At 45.4% G+C, this 21,690-nt stretch overlaps 1 protein-coding gene across 7 annotated transcripts in view; it reads left to right on the plus strand.

The window, feature by feature from the left end:
- PTPRM (protein tyrosine phosphatase receptor type M) overlaps positions 1 to 21,690 on the plus strand; it is a 745,966-nt gene that overhangs the window by 40,933 nt on the left and 683,343 nt on the right. Inside the window, exon 1 of one of the 7 annotated variants that reach the window (XM_060310550.2) lies at positions 17,151 to 17,262. The exons of the other annotated variants lie outside the window; for them this stretch is intronic. The gene's annotated coding sequence lies outside the window, so the exon portion shown is untranslated. Of the gene's footprint in view, positions 1 to 17,150; positions 17,263 to 21,690 lie in introns of those variants that run through there. 7 annotated transcript variants of the gene reach the window in all.

A 21,690-nucleotide genomic window follows, 5' to 3' on the forward strand; every position in this document is an offset into this window, starting at 1 on the left:
CCTCCCAGCCCCACATAATATTAATTGGTGAGAGCTCTCCCAGAGATCTCCATCTCAAAACTAAGACCCAGCTCCACCCAACAGCCAGGAAGCTCCAGTGCTGGATGCCCCATGCCAAACAACTAGCAAGACAGGAGCACAACCCCACCCATTAGCAGAGAGGCTAAAATAAAAACAAAAATAAACAAATGGGACCTAATGAAACTTAAAAGCTTTTGCATAGCAAAGGAAACCATAAACAAGATGAAAAGACAGCCCTCAGAATGGGAGAAAGTATTTGCAAACGAAGCAACTGACAAAGGATTAAGTGCCAAAATATACAAGCAGCTCATGCAGCTCAATATCAATAAAACAAACAACGCCACCTAGAGGGGTGGGATAGGGAGGGTGGGAGGGAGGTGCAAGAGGGAGGAGATATGGGACTGTATGTATACGTATAGCTGATTCACTTTGTTATATAGCAGAAACTAACACACCATTGTAAAGCAATTGTACTCCAATAAAGATGTTTAAAAAAAAAAAATCCAGTCGAAAAATGGGTCTAAGACTTAAACAGACATTTCTCCAAAGAAGATATACAGGTTGCCAACAAGCACATGAAAAGATGCTCAACATCACTAATCATTAGAGAAATGCAAATCAAAACTACAGTGAGGTATCACCTCACACCGGTCAGAATGGCCATCATCAAAATATCTACAAACAATAAATGCTGAAGAGGGTGTGCAGAAAAGGGAACCCTCTTGCACTGTTGGTGGGAATGTAAATTGATACAGCCACTATGGAGAACAGTATGGAGGTTCCTTAAAAAAACTAAGAATAGAACTACCGTACAACCCAGCAATCCCATTACTGGGCACATACACTGAGAAAACCGTAATTCAAAAAGAGTCATGTACCCCAATGTTCATTGCAGCTCTATTTACAATAGCCAGGACATGGAAGCAACCTAAGTGTCCATTGACAGATGAATAGATGAAGAAGATGTGGCACACATATACAATGGAGTATTACTCAGCCATAAAAAGAAATGAAATTGAGTTATTTGTAGTGAGGTGGATGGACCTGGAGTCTGTCATACAGAGTGAAGTAAGTCAGAAAGAGAAAAACAAATACCGTATGCTAACACATATATATGGAATCTAAAAAAAAAAAAAAAAAAAGGTTCTGATGAACCTATGGGCAGGACAGGAATAAAGACTTCCCTCATGGTCCAGTGGTTAAGAATCTGCCTTCCAATGCAGGGGATGTGGGTTCCATTCCTGTCGGGGAACTAAGGTCCCACATGCTGCGGGACAACTAAGCTCGCACGCTGCAACTAGAGAAGGCCATGCGCCCCAACGAAGACGCAGCGCAGCCAAAAAAAACAAGAACAGGATTCTTTCTTGAAGGCCGCTAAGTGAACTCAGTGCTGGAGCCCCTGGGGACGCGCTCGGGAATGTGCTGGGTGATGGAGTATGAGGTGCCAGCCACTGGCCAAGCCTGTGGGCTCTTGTGCTGTGGTTATGGAGGGGATGCCCTGGGCCCTTTCTAAAGTCCCACGTGTGCTTTGATGAAACGGGGACACGGGCAAAGGAAGAAAGATTGTATGTCATGGAAAGCAGCAGGTTTGGACCCGGGCCGGGGTCATGTTTGTGTTTGCTTCTTGTCGCTCAGAGGAGGGGCATTTTGGTGGGAGGAAAGTCTCCTTCCGACCCCAGGAGCCACCCTATCACATCAGGGGTGGCCACAGAGGCACAGAAGGCCTTTGCCTGGGGTCAAAGGCTGGGGTGCCAAGCAGCAGGAGAAGGAGGAAGGGCCACCTGTTCTCCCTTCCCTTCCCTCGAGGTGCTCTGGTGGGATCCTTCCTCCCTTCTTGTAAGGGGACTCCTGTTAGGGATGCCACCTGTGTTTCAGACGCACAGAGTAAGGCCCTTCTGCAGCCATCAGATTCCCACAGACTTGACCCAAAGTAACAGCTGTAAAGCCTTGGGGACTGCTTGCTGATTTCCTTTGGTTTGGGTTCTGGGTCTCAGAAAGGCCCGTGTGCAGGGCAGAGCTTTGGTCCTCTCTCCAGGTACCGGAGTGCGCGGCAGGGATGGGCTCCGGAGCATCCCTCCCTCTTTGGCCTCGTCCTCCTTCCTCCCGTCCTGGGCTGGCTTCCCAGAGGGCTGGGAAGAGAGTGTGGTTGTCCTGGCTTCTCCCCCTTTCCCTCCCTGCCCACTCCCAGGAGGGAGCTGCTGGTGGCTTCTGGGGCCAGGATTTATGGGAGGCCAAGGTGACCCGCCCGTCTGCACTCATGCGGCCAAGTGGAACCCGGCGTCTCTTTCACGTCTGGCCTGCTTTCCTGGCTGGGGCCCAGGACGTGGTTTCTTAGTGTTTCCACATGTGAGAGGCTGGGCTGGAGCCTCTGACATTGTTCTTACCATCAGCACCTCTTTGATCAGAAGAAGTGCAGAGAGGGAGGTTCTGTATTTACACAAAAAGCAAAAGGGAATTTAAAATAGTATGTTTGAGTAGGTGCCTTGGAAGTGAAATTCACAGCTGAACAGGGCCTCTGGCATGTTCTGAAGCTACCCAACCATGTCAGTCAGTGGATGTGCAGGGATCACTGTTCTGACAGCAGGATCTTGTATGGGGATTTTATAGTTTTAATGGGGATTTTATAGTTTTAAGGTAAGTTTGGAAAGGAAAATTCGGAAAACTTGAAGCAATGGGGAAGCCATTTTTATTCGTAGGTTGAAGAATCAAAATCGTCCTCAGTTTTCAAGTCCTTGCTTAAATGTCACCTCTTCCCTGAAGCCTCCCTGGATTCGCCCTGACTAGCACTAATATCCCCCTGCTTGATGATTTTCTAGTGCCCAGAATATATGACCTTTATACATTGCAGCACTTACTGTTATTTGTTTAAGTGACTTTGTCCTCCGTTTATCTGTAAACTCTTTGAAGGCATAACCTCCCTTTTTCCATTCTGTTTCCCTGGAGCATAATTACATCCTCAATAATAAAGATTTATTCAATGGAATCAAAATATATCAGATAGCATTTCTCTTTCTGTGTATGGGAAAAATGTAGTTTTCCTGAGTAAATTTAGAAGATAGCTGTTTCAATGAAAAAACTTAAGGCTTAATTAGAAAACTTATTTTCAAAGAGGGTTTGCATCAAGCTTGGACACTGGGCGTATATAACTATACATCTATTTCACTGTAAGCCTTTTGTGAGAAGACGGTCATCGTTAACCATGTGACTAGCGCGTGTGGCGGAATGTCTGGGAAGTGGGAGGTTCAGGAATGCCGCAGCGATGAATACATTGAGAACATTTCTGGTTTCAATTTGGTTTACCTACTCTCGGTCTGGAAGATCTGGAACGCTGCCCTGGACTTTTGGCTCTGCGTGAATTGGCTGTGAGGAAGAGGAGGAATTCTGAGCTTCAGGGGCTGGGATCATGAGAAGTAAGTGGACAGGAATCTTCTCTAAGACGAAGCCATTGAGTCTGCCTTGCTGATGACAGCCCAGGGTTGGAACTATTCTTCCATCATTCATAAAAAAGGTTTTATTTTCACATGCAACTTGCTCATAACATGGCTCGAAGCCCTGAAACAAACAAACCAAAAAAACCCCCCCAAAAAAACCACAAAAATTTTCTGGAAGGGATTACTTAACAGTTCCCATTTCATAGACAGTTGAATAAAACAATGTTGTCTTTCCTTCCCTGAGGGAACTGGGGGTGGGGGACAGTGAGCTTGAATCTCTGAAGGTATCACCGTCAAGGAAGTCTGAGGCTTGTAACTTTCCCTTCCTTCTCCTCATCACCTCCACTTCTGTTCTTCTCATTTAATATTTATTCCACTAGAATAGTACTTTTTTAAAGTGTATTTTTCTCCCTTGCTTTCACTCTGACTTGACACATTTTGGAACTTCTGTTTAATGTGTTCATGAAGTTAGCTTGAGTACGAGTCCTTGGTCTAAGATGTAACATCCAGGCTGAGTGAACAGATTGGCTAAGAATTGTGTCTGGAGAGTTGGTGGTGCTTTGCTTTTGATTCTCAGGCTCTTATACAAGAAAACAAGTCCTTTTCACTGGCTCCAGCCCTGACACAGACCTTCCCCCTTTCTCCTCTGTATAGCACGGTGGCCAGCAGAGTCAACAGGGCAGGGTGGGCAAGGTGAGAGGTGGCCCCCTTCCCAGCAGGAAGGTCAGTTCTCCCCGACAAGGATCACACACTATGGATAATGACCACCAGACCCCTTCAACTTCAGACACACTTGCTCACCTCCTAAGTTATTTCAGTTTGGTCTCGTTCAAATGAGTTTGTCACATTGAAATGGATTAAGGAGAGAGGGGTGCCCACAAGTGGTAAATGAGGAGGAGAAGCCAGATGAGGATTAAAAATATATCTTGAGGGCATTATGCTAAGTGAAATAAGTCAGACAGAGAAAGATAAATACTGAATGATATGGCTTATTGTGGAATCTAAAAAAGTATGACAAACTAGTGAACATAACATAAAAGAAGCAGACTCGGGCTTCCCTGGTGGCGCAGTGGTTGAGAGTCCGCCTGCCGATGCAGGGGACACGGGTTCGTGCCCCGGTCCGGGAGGATCCCACGTGCCGCGGAGCGGCTGGGCCCGTGAGCCATGGCCGCTGGGCCTGCGCATCCGGAGCCTGTGCTCCGCAACGGGAGAGGCCACAACAGTGAGAAGCCCGTGTACCGCAACAAAACAAAACAAAACAAAACAAAACAAAATTTTATAAAAATAAAAAATTTTAAAAATTGAATCTTTTAACCCATAAAAATATGTGTCTTGAATGATGAGGTGACCTGATCAAATAGCACGTGTTTGTAGTCAGGATATTATTGAGAACAACCTCAAGACGTTTTACTAGGGTGTTTCTGAATCTTTTGGTCAGGAATTGAAAGCACTCACTTCATATTTTCACTGCTCATAATAACACAGCTAAAACGGGCTCTTCATAGTAAAATATTATGTTGTTAGAAGCAAACCCAATATAAAGTGCTGTGAAAGAAAAAGGAAATGATGATCTGTATTTGACTGTTGACCTACAGAATACCTGGAGGTAAAAACAAAACAAAACAAGCTAAAAGTAATTGCTCTCTCATGATTTGAAAATGCTGTCTTTTCAAGTTGATATGTATGGACTTATAAAGGATGTCTTCCAACTGTTGGTCAGCCTATAGGGTGTACCCTAATCGAAGCCATCTTTAACATACCAGTAAAGAGTAGAAGATGTATATTTGGGGAAAATAAGGTCCCAGACTCCTAGGAAGTACAATGGCTCTTTAATTTAGGGAGATAGGCACAGGATAAGGTATTGCTAATATAGATAGTGTGTCATCATTGTTCCTCCCCCAATATTCATTCTTCCTTCCTTTCTCCCTCCCTCCCTCTCTCCCTCCCTCCCTCCCTCCCTCCCTCTCTCCCTCCCTCCCTCCCTCCCTCCCTCTCTCCCTCCCTCCCTCTCTCCCTCCCTCCCTCCTTTCCTCCCTCTTTCTCTCTCTTTCTTATGTTGGAGTATAGTTGATTTCCAATGTTGTGTTAATTTCAGGTGCATAGCAAAGTGATTCTGTCACACATATACATAAATCCATTCTTTTTCAGATTCTTTTACCATATAGGTTGTTACAGAATATTGAGTAGAGTTTCCTGTGCTATACAGTAGGTCCTTGTTGATTATCTATTTTATATTTAGAAGTATGTATATGTTATCATTGTTTTTCAAGTCAAGATCCCAGTAGGTACCAACTATTTTTTACACCACAGCAAAATTAACAAAGAAAGCCTTTCTTATAAATGGCCGACAGCAGAAACTGCTTTTATGGAGAGAGACACCTAGGTAGCCTCTTCAGTAATTAGGGAAGAGCTTGGTTACCTGGTGTGTAAAGAGAGGTCATCTTCATAAAGGAACATAACTTGGGAAATTCATCATTGGTGGTTCACTGAATAATCTTGCTCCAAGATTTTCCATGAAGGAAGTAGTATCTTGATGACTGCAGTGTGTGGTGGTTTGTTATGGTCATGATGGGGCAAGTATTGGAGATCATAGGGTCGTTGAAAACCATTGCTTTAAGGCACTGGTTTTCCAAATTCTCCCCTGCTGGTTCTCAGAAGTTTTACAAGCACCTACATTACTAAAGGCTAAAAACAAAACAAAACAAAACAAAAACTTGAGAGAAAAAAATCCAAAAGAAATCCCAAATCCTTATATCCCATACCTACTATCTTTCAAAACCAAATAATAAGAACCTCAGTTCTGCAACATCTTTCATCATTCTTCTTTTCATAGTTTGGTGTCGCTTTTGATTTGAGTTCAAAACTAAATATTAGTGCCAGCTTAAATACACACACACACACACACACACACACACACACACACACACACCTGGAACTGTTCTTTTGAATCATCTTAAAAAAAGAAAAACGTAAAAAAAAAAAACTCTTCAAACTGTATGATCGGACTTCACCCCTGTGACATTTAGGATGTATGTTATAAAAAAATACAGGAGCTGGCAAACCAGCTCCAGAGCCCTTGTTAAGCTTTTTCCATTCTTCAAAGGCAATAGAAGTGATTGCATTAAATCCTTGCCTGGCAATTTTGTGTGGGACTGGGTATTGAAATGCAGCAAAGCAAATAATGAAGGCATATGTTTACCTATAATTCTTTTTACCTTGGGAGAAGGATTAAATAGGAACAGTTTGGTTGTTGTCAAATTCTTAGCGGTTGCTTTCAAGCATGAAACAGTCCCTGGGCTCTCGGAGGATTTACTTAGCAGTTTGAATAGAGAGGTCTTTACTGCTAATGGAACTGAGATGGCAGGCTTAAGCAATGGGGTGCTTTATAGCCTCTTTAGCCACTTGAGAAGATGTAACATCGAACAGCTGAAACCAGCTCAGTCTCCATTGGTGTTTAGGAAGTTGTGCAAAATTGGTGAATAAATAATTCAGGGTTCGACGAGTGTCTGGATGCCAAAAGTGTTGAGAGTCTCTGAAAGCCCGATTCACGGAAGGTTTCTTTCTGGGAGGAACTCTGGAAGCGCCTACCTGAGCTTGGCCCCAGGGAACAGTTACAGATGATGACATTTTCTATGAAAGAAAGAGTTTTCGCTTGGGATTGACGGAGCTTTGTAAAGAAACATTTCACTGGGGACTCCAATCCTGGAAAAGTGTTATTCATTAAAAAAAAAAGAATATTTTATTTTCAGTACAGATGGTTGGCAATGACTGCTTGTGTATGGAGGCATGGATGTGTGTTTAAATGATAGGATAGGGGCTTCCCTGGTGGCGCAGCGGTTGGGAGTCCGCCTGCCGATGCAGGGGACGCGGGTTCGTGCCCCGGTCCGGGAGGATCCCACATGCCACAGAGCGGCTGGGCCCGTGAGCCATGGCCGCTGAGCCTGTGCATCCAGAGCCTCTGCTCCACAGCAGGAGAGGCCACAACAGTGAGAGGCCCGCGTACTGCAAAAATAAATAAATAAATAAAATATAGGATAGTGGTGATTGCTTAGAGTCTTAAGTAACTTTAAGCTCTTTGCTATTTGATGGTTAGGATTTAAGAAAATACCTTTTGATGGGGTGGGAGAGAATGAGTCACAGTTTGGCTCACGGTAGCTGGTCGAAGCTTCTGCTTCACCCTGTAGTCGGTCTGTTCGTGATCATGATGGAGACATATCTGGAACGTGTTCTCTAGTGAGCAGGTGGAAAGCAGGTGTTGGGCACCGGCTGGATGGATGCATGGATGTTTGCAAACATCCTGACTCTCCTTCTTGGCAGAGTAAGTAGACCTGTGCTTCCACGTCCATTTGAACATAGGTGGGCACGTGACTTGCTTAGGCCAATTAAATGTGTCACTTCTGGGCAGAAGCATGAAGAGCCAGCGTATGCCTCACCACATCCCATGCCCCCTGCCAGAGCAAACTGCAATATTTTGGCCCCAGGTGAGCAGGACTTTAAAGAGCCCCCACTGACCTGCAGTGGGCATGGAGGATCTGTGAGAAATGATGCATTCCTTGGTGTTTTATGATTGTTACTGCAGCATAACTTGGTTGACCCTGACTAGTATAACTCTTGAGGTCCTAGATTCTTCTTGAGGAAAAGAACTGTGCTCAGGAGGCCTTATAGCTATTTCTTTACCTCGGGCGCAGCAGAGAAATTCCTGCACCAACCTGTTGAGTCCAAGGTCACACGGCTAATAATTGGTGAGCTGGGATTTCAACCCAGCCCCCAGAATCCTTGCTTTTAATTACTGTAATTTGTTAAATGAAGAAGAGAAGAGTATTCTTGAACTTTTATAAATCATACTTGGACTGCATTTTCTGAAATATGTAGTTTATGGTTCTGTTTTTGGTTTAAGACTCCCCAGGTATGTACTGTATGTACTTTTAAAAATATATATTTTATTTATTATTTATTTATTTTATTTATATTTTTTGGCTGCATCAGGTCTTAGTTGGGGCACGCAGGATCTTCGTTGAGGTGTGTGGGATCTTTCGTCGTGGCTCGCGGGCCTCGCTCTAGTTGCGGTGTGCACGTTTTTTCTCTCTAGTTGTGGCGTGCAGGCTCCAGGGCGCGTGGGCTCTGTAGCTATGGCACGTGGGCTTAGTTGCCCCACAGCATGTGGGATCTTAGTTCCCCGACCAGGGATCGAACCCGCGTCCCCAGCATTGGAAGGAGGATTCTTTACCACTGGACCACCGGGGAAGTCCCTGTGTATGTAGTTTTGCTTTATCTTTTAAGCTTCTTACCACCTCCACTCTCTCTCTCTTATGATGGTTGGGGTCAGGGCTCTCATATGAGAGGAATTGATACTGGGCTTCCTTTGGTCTATACTAGGCACTCTGGTTCATACTGGACTCCCTGTGGTCTATACCGGGCTCCCTGTGGTCTGTATTGGGCTCCCTGTGGTCTACACTGGGCCCCCTGTGGTCTATAGTGGGATCCCTATGGTCTGTACTAGGCCCCCTGTGGTCTATACTGGGAACCCTGTGGTCTGTGCTGGGCTCCCTATGGTCTGTGCTGGGCTCCCTAATTTATTGGTTTTGTCCTTTCGAAAGGAGCTGTTGATGCAGCTGTTTTCTGTAGGATGAAAACAATTGGAGGAAAAGACCAAGAGTGGTAGTGAACTTGGGACCATGCCTGAGATTTGTGAGTCTAGGTGAGGTGCTGTCAGGGGGACCCTGGAGGCACAAATGCAGCTGAGACAGGCCTGGCTGACACATCTGCTGGGGGCCGCACTGTGTCTGGGCCCCAGGTCAGGGTGGTGAGGGAGCGGCAAGCCCAAAGGTGGGCTGGCAGCCCTCATGCAGGTGTAGGGCTGGTGAGGGGCTGGGGCAGGGACAGGCCCCAGGCCAGCTGCAGCACTGAGTGAGACGGGGCCTCCGTGGTGGCTGAAGCAGCAAGCATGCTAGGCTCCTGGGCAAAGCTGCACCCTTTTCACCCAAGAGTCGAGAATCAAATGCTCGACTTGGCCAGTCTGTGTGTGTGTGTGTGTGTGTGTGTGCGCGCCTGCGTGCGTGTGTGCGTGTGTGTGTGTGCACGTGTGCGCGTCTGTGCATCTGTGTTGAGGGAGAGAAAGAAAACAAGAATGGGGCTGTTGAAACAAGCCAAAGTTTGGCCAAGTTCTCCTCCAAATCTTTAATCCCTCCAGGATACTTTTTCCAGGCCTAAGAGGAAAAATCATCTTCTAAAACTCTGTCTTCCTGATTTCTCTGTGATTCCGGGGGGTCACTTGTGGAGCATTTTCATCTCTAAATTCTCTGTATGTTAAACTTGCTTTAGTGCTATTTGAATTTCTGGAAATGATCATTTTTTCTATTTTCCTTTTTTGGTGTTAGGTCGTCTCTTGTTGGGATGATAGTTTACGGTTTAGTTCCTTAAAAATAGTTTTGCTTACAGTGTTAATTTCACCTTTATTTGAAAAATGTATGTTTGTTCTTAGTTGGAAATCACTTTCCGTTGTTAACCCTTTTTTCTGATTACGTGAGTCCTGCATCGTCATAGGATAAACCAGAAACTACCACAAGATATCAAAAAGAAAGTAAAACATAATCCAGTTACTTAAAGAAGTACTATTAACAAGTTTTTGTCTTTTTTTCCAGATTTCTGTGTATGTATATATGCTTTATACATGTGTACTTACACGCAAAATAGTGCATACGCTACATACGTAGTTTTTACAGCTTGCTTTGTTCAGTGACCAAGATCAGCATTATTTTTCCAGGCTGAAAAATAATCCTGGAAAACATGATTTTGAATAGCCGCCTACGATTTTAATACTATTTCGTAATTTATATGTTCTTACTTTTTGCAGTGTTCGCCATTTGGGTTGTTGGCAGTCTTTCACTATTAATGATGCTGTGTTGAGGGTCTTTGTTTCCATGTGAGTTGAGAGATGATGAAGGCCTAGAGTAAAAAAATAACTCCTGTTCCTAAGCTCCTCCCGTGACCGGCTATGTACCCAAGAGCAACCCAGTGAGGGGATTAGCATTGTTCCCCACAGAGAAACAGGCAGACCGACCCATCCGGTGCCCACAGCTGCAGGCCAGGGAGCTGGGATGTGAACCCAGTTCCTTGGGGATCCAGGCCCAGCTCTTCCCCACCTCTCATTCTGGCGTGGGGAGCGCTGAGACCAAATGATGAAAGAAGGACTCTTGGCTTATATGTGGAATCTAAAAAAAAAAGATGCAAATGAACTTATTTACAAAACAGAAATAGACCCACAGACATAGAAAACAAATTTATGGTTACCAGAGGGGAAAGTTTGGGGGGAGGATAAATTAGGAGGTTGGGATTATTAACATATACACGCTACCATATATAAAATAGACAACCAACAAGGACCTACTGTAGAGCACAAGGAACTATACTCAATAATTTGTAATAACCTATAAGGGAAAAGAATCTGAAAAAGTATATATGTATCTGTGTGTGTGTGTGTGTGTGTGTGTGTGTGTGTGTATATATATATAACTGAATCACTGCTGTATACCTGAAACTAACACAATATTGTAAATCAATGTACTTCAATTAAAAAAATAAATTAATTTAAAAAAATGAAATAGAAAAGGAAATTGTGTGGGAAAAGCTATTATGATTAACAAGAACCTGCCCATGCTGATCAGACCTGAATATATGGGAAACTATCAAACAAACCCTCCTTCCCCAGCCTTGGCATTTTAGATGAAAAAAAGAAGGCCTGGAGTGGTTTGCCTGAGACCTCTGATTCTCTGTAGCTGTGAGTGCACCACAGCCCCGAGGTTGGTCCCCCATGTTCTTTCCTTCCACTGTGCTGGACTCTTCAGGCCTCCTTAAGACTAAAGGGTGAGGGTCCCAATTCTCTATTCATCAGGGGGGCAGATTACATCTGTAAAGGGGCTTCTCCCCACATTACCTAGTTTGAAATCAGTATCTTCCAAAGTCCAAGGGTGGCCGTCCTGCAGACGGCTGGATTGGAATTCCACCTCCACCTTTTCCCAGCCCTGTGGCCTGGGCAAGTCATTTCACTTCTCTGAGTCTCAGTTTCCTCTTCTGTAAAATGGAGACAGCAAGAGGGTCCGCCCCACGGGCTTGTTGTGAAGACAACACTAGCGACAGGGCAGCTGAGATCTTCAAGGACGTTGAAGGAATCATTTTTTCTTTGCCTCTAACAAAATATATAGAAACTGCAAGAACTTGAAATATACCTATAGCCGTCATTGAGAGTATATATTTCAGAAGAGTATTAAGATAAAAGTGTTGGTGAAAAAAGCTTTTAGAAGACTAAGAAAACTCCAAGTTCAAAGGCTTTTTTTAAGCCGGCACTAGAATGTCATCTCAAATATGCTTCCTTTGTTTTCAGATATGAAAGTTGTTGGAAAAACACAAAACGAAACAAGCTCATCACATATCAATAAGCCAGAGTTCCTGATTTGGCTTCACCTACTAGTAATTTTCCAGCTCTTGGAAATTGAATGAACGCAGATAGATGTGTTTAAAACATCTAGTTTTAAAACATCTCGTTTCCCACACGATTTGATTCAGTTCGCTATTCTGGGCATGAAAATGAAGAAGGGATAAGGCCTAATCCTGGCCTGATGGTAACGTCACACTGCAAGGTACAAGAATAGGGAAGGAAGCTTCCGTTGTAACTGCTCCATGCCCTTCTGGAATGGAAACACTGGGCCACAGCAAGGGGGTTGAGGCTCACCAAGATGCATGTGTTCTGTCTCTGTCAGTCAGTGGAGAAGTGGCAGTGATACCAGCGGTGGTGGGCGGTGTGTGACATTGGCAGTCACGGGCCTGGGTTTGAAACCCAAGCCTGCCGTATGCACCTAGAACAGGTCACCCCCATGTCTCCCAGCTTCTATTTTATGTACGAGAGAGAGTCCTTCCTCCTGTGAGGATTGAGTTAACATTTGTGAGCGCATGTGATGGAAGGAGGGCTCCCGGGATTCCCCGGATGTGCTTCACCTGGGAAAGGGGGCTGCATGGATCAATCATCAGGACTTCATTCTCCGCAACAGGATCATGTTCTAGGTTTCCTTTCAAACTAGGTAATTTTGTTATACTGTGCAAGCAGGTGATGTGAATATGAATTGGTGTGCCCTCTGTGAGACAAGCACTCACTTTAGAAACGTTTGTCCCCCCCCACCCCCCTTTTAAAAGGGCTTAACAATCCTTGGACCTTGGCAGGTCCATGGAGTGTAGGCCTGATGTACAGAGTTTAGGCAGCAAGAAGATTTCCATTTCACAATCTCATATGTAGGGACCGAAAAACTGCAGCTAGCAACCTGGAGGTCACGACCAGAAGAGCATGTGGGGGGAGATGTCATGGGGAATGGGAGGGAGCCTACACCTCGCCCCCTGTGCCCGTGATAAAGCTGGGGGCTTTTAACGGCCTGCTGGCCACGAACAGTAGTGTGGATAGCTGTGCCCCTGCCCGGGATCTGAGCCTGACCTGGGCTCCTCCAGATCCTGCTCTAGGTTGCTTGGTACAGCTGTGAGGTTTGGGACCGGCTCTGGTGCTCTATCCAGTCAGATCCCCTGGTGGGAATTGATGGTACTCAGCTGCCCCTCCCTTGGACACCTGACTCTGGCCTCCCCACCCTGTGTGGGCAGCTTAGTGTCCTTCCTGTCTGCAGGGGGAACTCCTGGGTCCCCTCCTCTTCTGGTGGCTCTGGGATGACTCACACTACAATCTGGGTGGAATTAGGAGTCCTCCTGGAAACTTTCTACCACCTCCTGACCCCATCGACCTGCACAGTCAGCCACTCAGTCCGCACTCTGGGCAGGGCCTGCTCCCTGCTCAGTTTTGTGGCCATCAAACATCGTAGTCACTTGGAGCCTCAGACCTTGGCCTTTCCCTTGTCAGGGTCACAGCTCCCTCCCTCGAGGGCCTGGTGAAGCCCTGAAGCTGGACAGGGAAAGCGGTTTACTCTTCACTAACGAGGCTCACGTGTCCTGTCCTCGACCCCCTGGTCATCCTGTCCTTGGCCTCCCAGCCCCTGGGAGTGGGATCCTGTCTGCCCAGGGCTGGACTCCAGGCCTTGGGGTCCCCTAGGAGGGAGGCTTTGGGATACAGAACGCCCAGGGACCTGTGGTGATGCTCGGTTCATGCCAGCCAATGTTTAGGAAGCACCTCCTCCCTGCTGGGCCTGTGCTGGATCCTGAGGGAGGATGAGGCCCCTGGGTGGGTACCAGGCGCACAGGCCTTCCTGTGCGTGGGCTGGGCTTACCCTCAGTGCCCTTGGAAATGTTTCAGATGGGGGGATTTTGTGACAGGGAGTAGAACTGAACTTTAACCCAGTTATTTTCCCTCTAAAAGGAGTAGGAAGGAAACCAATAGTACAGCTTAGTTAGGAAGCAGGTTAGGGAGGGAACCCTGCTACAGTGAGCAGAATTCCATTTATTCCAAATCAGAGGCCCTTATTTGTGTAAATGGGAATCCCGGTGTGGGCAGCTCCCCTGCCTCCTCTATTTGAAAAGAAAAAAGCCAACTGGTTTTTTTCTAAAAGAATTTGCAATATTTTCCAATGGCCATATGGCAAGTATACTAAATATATTTCATATTTATTTCAATAGCAGTATAAAAAGTATGTATGTCAGGATACATGTTCTAAGAGCCACTATTAGGTTTCTGTATGCCAGGCTGGACTTTTTAAAGTATCTGAAGCATTCACTGCTTTTCACTTTAATATAAAAACATTAAAGTAATTCAGAAACAAAAAATGTTAAGTCATTTAATGATACTACTTAAAATTAATGCAACTGATTTAGTGTATTTCTGTTATCCCCTGGTGTCCTATTGTTGCACAGTAGTTATTATCTTTGAAATGAGAGTTGAAAAAGATAACATCGCTTTCTATCTGTGTCTTTCATAACATTGCAAATCTGGTGCAAAAACTTGTTTCTAAATCAGACATGTCTTATTCCATTTTATTTAATAGAATAACATATTTAAATCACTGTGTGATACGCCAGAACCATTAGTTGGCATTTTAAGAGTCATTTAAAGAATGTACTTTAATTTACATCAGAAGGAAAACTAAATTAGAATTCAATTCCATCTTACTTCTGTTTTTTTTTACTATATTCAAAATGAAAACTTTTCTTATTTTAAATGCTAGTTTTGTCCATGACTGTTAATACAGTCGTTCAACAAATAATTGGGTGCCCACTCAGTGTCAGGCACTGTTCTAGATGCTAGCAGTGCGAAACAAAGCAAAGTTGACATGAAGCTCTGTCCTCAGGGAGTCCCCATTCTATTTATGGACACATGTGTGGGCCAGGCACCAGGCTGTGTGCTTTCCATGCAGGAACCATTTTAGCCCTTGTATCAGTCCAAAGAGGAAAGCACTATTATTGTTTCCGTTTATGGAATGAGGACACAGAGGCTTGATGTGGTTTGCAGTCTCCAGGCTCATAGGTGACAGGCTGGGTTTCCAGCCCGTTTCCATGTGCCCTCGTGCTGGTTTTGTGACCACTGTGCAGTGGGAGAGTCCTCAACTAGGTTAGCTTCAGGGAGGACCTGGAACCATCTAAATACGGTGTTAGGAACTAAGCTTAAAAAGAGTGGTGGGGGCTTCCTTGGTGGCGCAGTGGTTGAGAGTCCGCCTGCCGATGCAGGGGACACAGGTTCGTGCCCTGGTCTGGGAAGATCCCACATGCTGCGGAGCGGCTGGGCCCGTGAGCCATGGCCGCTGAGCCTGCGCGTCCGGAGCCTGTGCTCCGCAACGGGAGAGGCCACAACAGTGAGAGGCCCGCGTAACACACACACACAAAAGAGTGGTGGGCTGTGGACTCCAGGTGATGGTGATGTGTCAGTGCAGGTCATCAGTCGGCGGGATGGGGGTGGGTGTTGATCATGGGGTAGGCTGTCCATGTGTGGAGGCAGGGAAATCTCTGTATGTTTCCCTCAGTTTTGCTATGAACCTAAAACTACTCTAAAAATGAAAATTCTTTAAAAAAAAAAAAAGAAGAAAGAAAGTATGGAAGCAGCCTCAGAGGAAGGCCATTGAGATGCTGAGGGCGCCAGCATCTTATAAAGGGGATTTTAAGGAATTACTGAATTAGGATCAATGGGAAGAAGGTTCCAGAAGGCAGGTTCCAGGTCAATATAAGAAGAGCTGTCACCTGCCCACGGAGGGATGGATGGCCTCATTAATGGAGACCCCAGGCCTGTGGGCATGGTCAGGACTCAAGTGTTAGATGCATTCTGGCCTCCTGGAGATGCTTTGATTCTTCAGGTTTAGGTGGGGCCTGATCCTCTGAATTTCCAGTCAACATAATAGATGATCCATTTGTGGGGTGGGAGTCGTGGTGGTGTGGCAGAGGTCACAGAGGTCCAAAAGCCCTTTTTTGAGGAGAGTACATGGATTGTATTAGAAACTGAAATGCCAACGTGGCTGAAACACAGAGAGTAAAGCGAGCATTGAATTAGGAAAACGTGGAGGAGTAGGTCGGGGTGTGTGTGCAGAAAGGGGAGGGTTTGCTGAACCCTGGGAAGGATCTTCCCTGTAACTGGAAATCTTTTAGCCTCAAGCAGCGCAGGGTAACAGGATTATATATGTGTGTGTGGAGTGTACACACACACACACGTACACACACACACACACATACACACACAGATACACACAGTATTTTTAAAGCTGACTCGGGCTGTGAAGAGGATGAATTTAAAAGTGTGGATGGAGAGGGGCAGGAGTAGATGGCTGCAGATGAGTCCGTAGACTGGGGAAGCATCCCAGGTGAATGAAGATGGACAATGAGGAGGGTTTGGGAGCTAAAGTCAGGAGGACTTGACGATAGATTGGATAATGTGGGTGAGGGAAAGGGAAGAATTAAGGGGGGAGGTGGGGAGAATTAAGAGGGGAGGTTGGGAGAAAGGGGGTGGGATGAATTGGGAGATTGGGATTGATATATATACACTACTATATATAAAACAGATAACTAATGAGAACTGACTGTATAGCACAGGGAACTCTACTCAATGATCTGTGATGACCTAAATGGGAAGGAAATCCAAGAAAAGGGGGATATATGTATATGTATGGCTGATTCACTTTGCTGTACAGCAGAAACTAACACAACATTGTAAAGCAATTATACTCCAATTAAAAAAGGGTGGAGGTTAATGGCAGTTAGTCATGGAGGGAACCCTGGAGGAGGAGACCCAGGGTTGGGGTAGTGTTTTGAATGTAGGGGATCTGAGATGGCTAATGGGAGCTCAGAGGGGGAGGTTGGGCGACGGAGGCCCAGGGGCTGGAGAAAACTGGGGAGCGAGAATAGCCTTACCCAAGGTCCAGGGATAAAGAAAGGCAGAAGTGCCTGATGCTGCCTGCCTGGCGGGGGAGGAGTACCAGGGCGGAGAGAGTGAGTCAGGACAGGAGGGGAGATGAGGCATGAAGGGGATGGCCTTCGACTCCCTGGCTGGAGGTGGCCGGGTCTTCGGGGACAGCCCTTGAGGTGCAGCGTGGAGGCTGCAGATGCTGGAGGAGACAGGAACTGGGAGGACCCTTTCTGAGAAATTGGGTTACGAAAAGGAGCAGAGAAGTAGGGCAGTGGCTCAAAGGAGATGTGGAAGGGAGGTTTGAAAACAGTTTAAAACTTGGGAGAGACTTTTGGCCTCTTTGCTGATTTATTTGAGAATTGGAGGGGATGAATTAAAGAAAAGAAAATTTGGAGTAATGCTTTTAAAATTTCAACTTGGTTCCTTTAAAACGTTTTCCGTCGTGAACTCTGAAGCCATCTTTGAGGGGATGATGGATTTCTGTTGCCAGTCTCTTCACAGGTGAGCCCTGGATAAGGGACTTCTTTGAGACCACAGCTTTGTTTTTCTCCCCTAGAGATAAGATAAAGGCACCGTGAACACCACTCTCTGCCTTATTATCTAAGAAGGGGGGTGGTTCCAGATGCATATTGTAGTTTTAAGAGGTACCAGTGGATTTGTACCCGGACCCTGAGATCTGCTCACTTTACAGCCTCTGAAAGTGAGACCCTATGGCCGGGATCTGATTTTCCTCTTTAATTGAGCATCACATTAAAATCTGGAGCCCCAGGGACTACCATGCAGAACCATTTTCCCCTCCTCCTGATTTGTTTTTCTGGTCTGCAAATCTGTGTCCTGTTTCATTGAAAACAAATGGATCTCTTTAATTAAGAAGGTTTTAAAGTCATGAGATTGCAAAGTAATCTTGAATCCAATCCTCTGGAATTTTTAACCAAATCACCCAATATCTTTAAGCTCTAAGAATCTGTTCAGCTTTAAATTGAAACTGAATCCCACGAGAAAATGTTACCAGGTCTCATCAAAACCTGTGTTAATTTCCTTCTTTGTTTTCACTTTTCCTGTCTTAAATAATCAATCAGCTTGCTTTTTTATGGCAGTGAGTCTCAAGTTGGGTAACTGTGATAAGATATAATTCTTCCCATTAACTTGACTGTAATAACACTTTATATTCATAATGGCCAGGAGTTAAGTGATAGAGGGCTGACATTTTAATTTTGTAACACACCAGGGCATTCCTTGTGGAGCTCCTGAGGATGGTAGGGTCCAGTATGGGATTTAGATAATGGTCTGGAGAAACAGATCTGTTTCCTATGTAGATGGGTGGTTTTTCTAATACTGTCCCCGTCTCCCAAGTCTGCGCTTTTCCCTGCGATTGTTCTAATGCTATATATCCATCAGGGGTGAGGCAGTAACATTAGCTGTGGACCTTAATGGATTTTTTCCAACTTTACTGAGGTATAATTGACAAATAAAAATTGTGTATATTTAAGGTATTCTCATACATGTACATTTGGTATATGTATACATTGTGAAATAATTACCACAGTCAAGCTAATTATAACATGCCTATTACCTCACATAATTACCACTTATTTATTTGTTTATTGTGGTGAGAATATTTAAGATCTACTCTCTCAGGAAACTCCAAGTATACAATACAGTATTATTAACCATAGTCATCGTGCTGCAATATATCTCCAGAACTTACCCTGCATAACTGAGACTTTGGACCCTTTGACCCACATCTCCCCATTTTCCATCCCCTCCCATCCCTGCCCTGCATTCTTGCCCAGGCTCTAGAAACCACCATTCTACTCTCTGCTTCTACGAGTTCCACGTTTTTAGATTCCATATGTAAGTCAGACCGTGGACTATTTGTCTTTCTGTGCTCAGCTTACTTCACTTAGCATAATGTGTTTTGGGTTCTGGACGTTAGTGAAATTTGATTGTCAATATATCCTGTGCTGATTGTACTCACTCAAGTTAAACAAAATTGTAAGGTGCAGGTGGATAAAAACCCAAATGTCAAATGCTGGCTGACCAGTTTACAGTGAGAATGTGATATAGCGTTCTGTGATGGACACGTGGTACCCAGATCTAAATGGTCTCCGGGGAAGCCAGGTGAGAAGGTTGGGTGCCTATGGAATCAGCACAGGGGATGATGTCAGTGGCCACTTGTCATCCGCTGTTTGACATAGTGTATCCATTTCTATTGTAGCGACACACGTATGGCAAGAACCAGACCATGACATTTCTGTGGCTGTGCCGTTTTCCTAGCAGTGCTCTATTGGACATTTTATATGCAAAGACATGAATGATATCCTCAGTTTATAGATGAAGAAAGTGAGCCTCAGAGAGGTTGTGTATTGGCCTAAAAGTTGCACAGATCATAAGGGTCGGAATTAGAATTGGAGCTCACATTTAATTCTAAAGGCTGTGTTTCTATTTACTGTGCCGTACCCCTGAGATGTGGGTGGCCCATAGGTCTTCAGTGACACAAATCATCTCTAAGAAACCTCAGTGCCTCAGCACCTGATGGCCTTTCCAGGAGCAGAGCATCTGGTTCACTTTGCTGAGGCCTTTTCTGAGCCTGGGCAGCTGAAAAAGGCTCCCAGCTGCCACTGGGGACCACTTCCGCTCTAATCAGGGATGTGTAAAATTCTAGCCATCAACTGGGCCTGGAGTCTGGATAAAGTGAATATTACAGGTGATAAATGATCCCAGGCAATTTATCCAGATTTAGGGATGGTTTTGGGGAAGGAGTTGTAGAGAAGAACTGATGAAGGCGCGTTTTAATGGCCTCTCACCAAAGCTGTGTGCTGTTTACTGTTGGAATTAGTATGACTGATTCGTACAGTGCTCTGAAAAGCTGCGGCAACGGCTAGAAAAATTCTGTGATTGCCTCGGTGCCCTAAATAGCCTTATGTCAGCAACTAGCATTAGCAGTCTTTCGTTAATCCATCGGATTTCTGACGCCGCACATCCTAAAGCAGGAGAATCCTCAGGATTAGCCAGGGATGCATCACACGGCAGCTTGTCATTACAGTAGCGGTGTTGAGACAGCGCGTGGAAACAGAAGCGCCAGAGCGAGATGCTTCTCTCAAAGCAGTAGTGCTCCCCTTTCTTCATTCAGTCCAGGGATCCAGAGAACATGGGCACATTACTAAACAGCAGTCTCTATCATGGACTCTTACACTCTTCGGAGGCAACTGGGCTTTTTAGTTGTATTAATAAGACGTTGTATAAACAACATTCCAAGTGCCTCTTGGAAAGCGGACCGTCGCTGCTAAATTCCCAGTGGTTCAGAGTGGGCAACCGCTCCTTGCTGAAATGGCCTCTCCGTCTATTTTGTGAGCACGTGATCTATTTTGAGCCTCCGTCTCCACGTGCTTTGCCCTTCCTTTAATTCGTCTTGGGTCTATTCTGTATCAGAATCACCCAGCAAGTAGTCACGTCTTTTCTGGTTTCTTCAAGCCCCCAAATGCCTCCCTGTCCCGTGTTGCTGGTACCCTGCCCTGCCTTCTGTTCAATAACTTCCCCTCCCATCTGCCCTTCCCTCTGCTCAGAATTCTTCATATCCCATGTTGGTTCTTGCATCTCAGGCTTTATCAAGGCTGAACAGAGAGTGTGCGGGTGTTGGAGTTTGGCAGATGTGGTTTCAGATCTGACCTGCTCTATACATCATTCCGGCAGAGGAACCAGGCACCGCCCACGCATAACTCTGGATTCTCCCATCTTTCTCTCCGGAGACTCCTCCTGCATCTTTCCCATCTCAGTCAGTGACAGTGCCGTTTCAGGCCCCCCAAATCTTGGAGCACTCCTCGCTTCCTCTTTCCCTCTGCCCCACCTTCAACCTGTTAGCAAATGCTGTGGGTTCTACCTTCAGCATATGCCTGACCACCTTCCTTGCCATCATGCGGGACTTGGTTGGTGAGATCCTTCTCCGGGATTATTGCCTTACTAACTGGGCTTACCTGCTCCCCACATGGCCCCATGGTGGTCCACTCATACTTCCAAAGTGTGAACCAATCATGGAATCTTCGGTGGCTTTCTGTTTCATTGGGAAAAATCCAGAATCCTTGTCAAGGCCCCAGGTGCTGTGTGATCTGCTCCCCACACTTCTTTGGTTTCATCTCCTGCTCTTCTCTCGGTCCCTCCTCCCGACACAGGCCCCCCTGTCGTAACCACAGCTTCACACACTTCCTCCTGGGAGCCTGTTCTGGATGCTTCCTCTGCCTGGAATACATACCCCCAGTATTCCTCACAGCTTTTCTCAATTCCTTTAGATCAGATGCCACCCGTATCAAAATACTCACCCTATTTATTTTATTTTTATTAAAGCCATTTTTAAAATGAAGTATAGTTGATTTAAGTGTTGTGACTACCCTTGTATTATCCATCAAAATACCATTTATTTTTAGCAGTTTATATCCTCCGAGAGGATGTTCTCAATAAAGAACAGGATTTGTTTTTTTCATTCTGTTCACTGCTGCATCGGTCCCCTCTGTCCCTCTGCCCTGTCACCCCTCTCCCATTTGACAAACGCAGACTGGTTAAATAAAGTGCAGACCCCTTCCTGTGGCATTTGGTTGAGACTGCAGTGCCCAGGTCCTTATTTAATTTAGGCCATTACAGTGAGCACCCCAGCTACACCCGCGTGTTTACTGGACTCCAGGTTTGTATTGGCTGAGTCTTTGTTCCTGTGGCCGTGAAGGTCTTTTCTCAGTTTTGCTTGTCCACGGCCCATCTTGACTCCCACCCACAGAAAAATGTCTTGGTTTCCTCCCAATAAAATGTATCTCTCTCTGCTCTGAAGTCTGCTGCCACTTATACAGCATCCATCCCATTGGGCCTTATGGAAGTGGTGGATGAGTAGCTATCTCCTCGTTATCCTTGAAAGCTCCTTCAGGACGGATTTATTTTCATTTC

The sequence above is a fragment of the Globicephala melas genome, chromosome 13 (genome assembly GCF_963455315.2).
Source record: "Globicephala melas chromosome 13, mGloMel1.2, whole genome shotgun sequence".
Taxonomy (NCBI): domain Eukaryota; kingdom Metazoa; phylum Chordata; class Mammalia; order Artiodactyla; family Delphinidae; genus Globicephala; species Globicephala melas.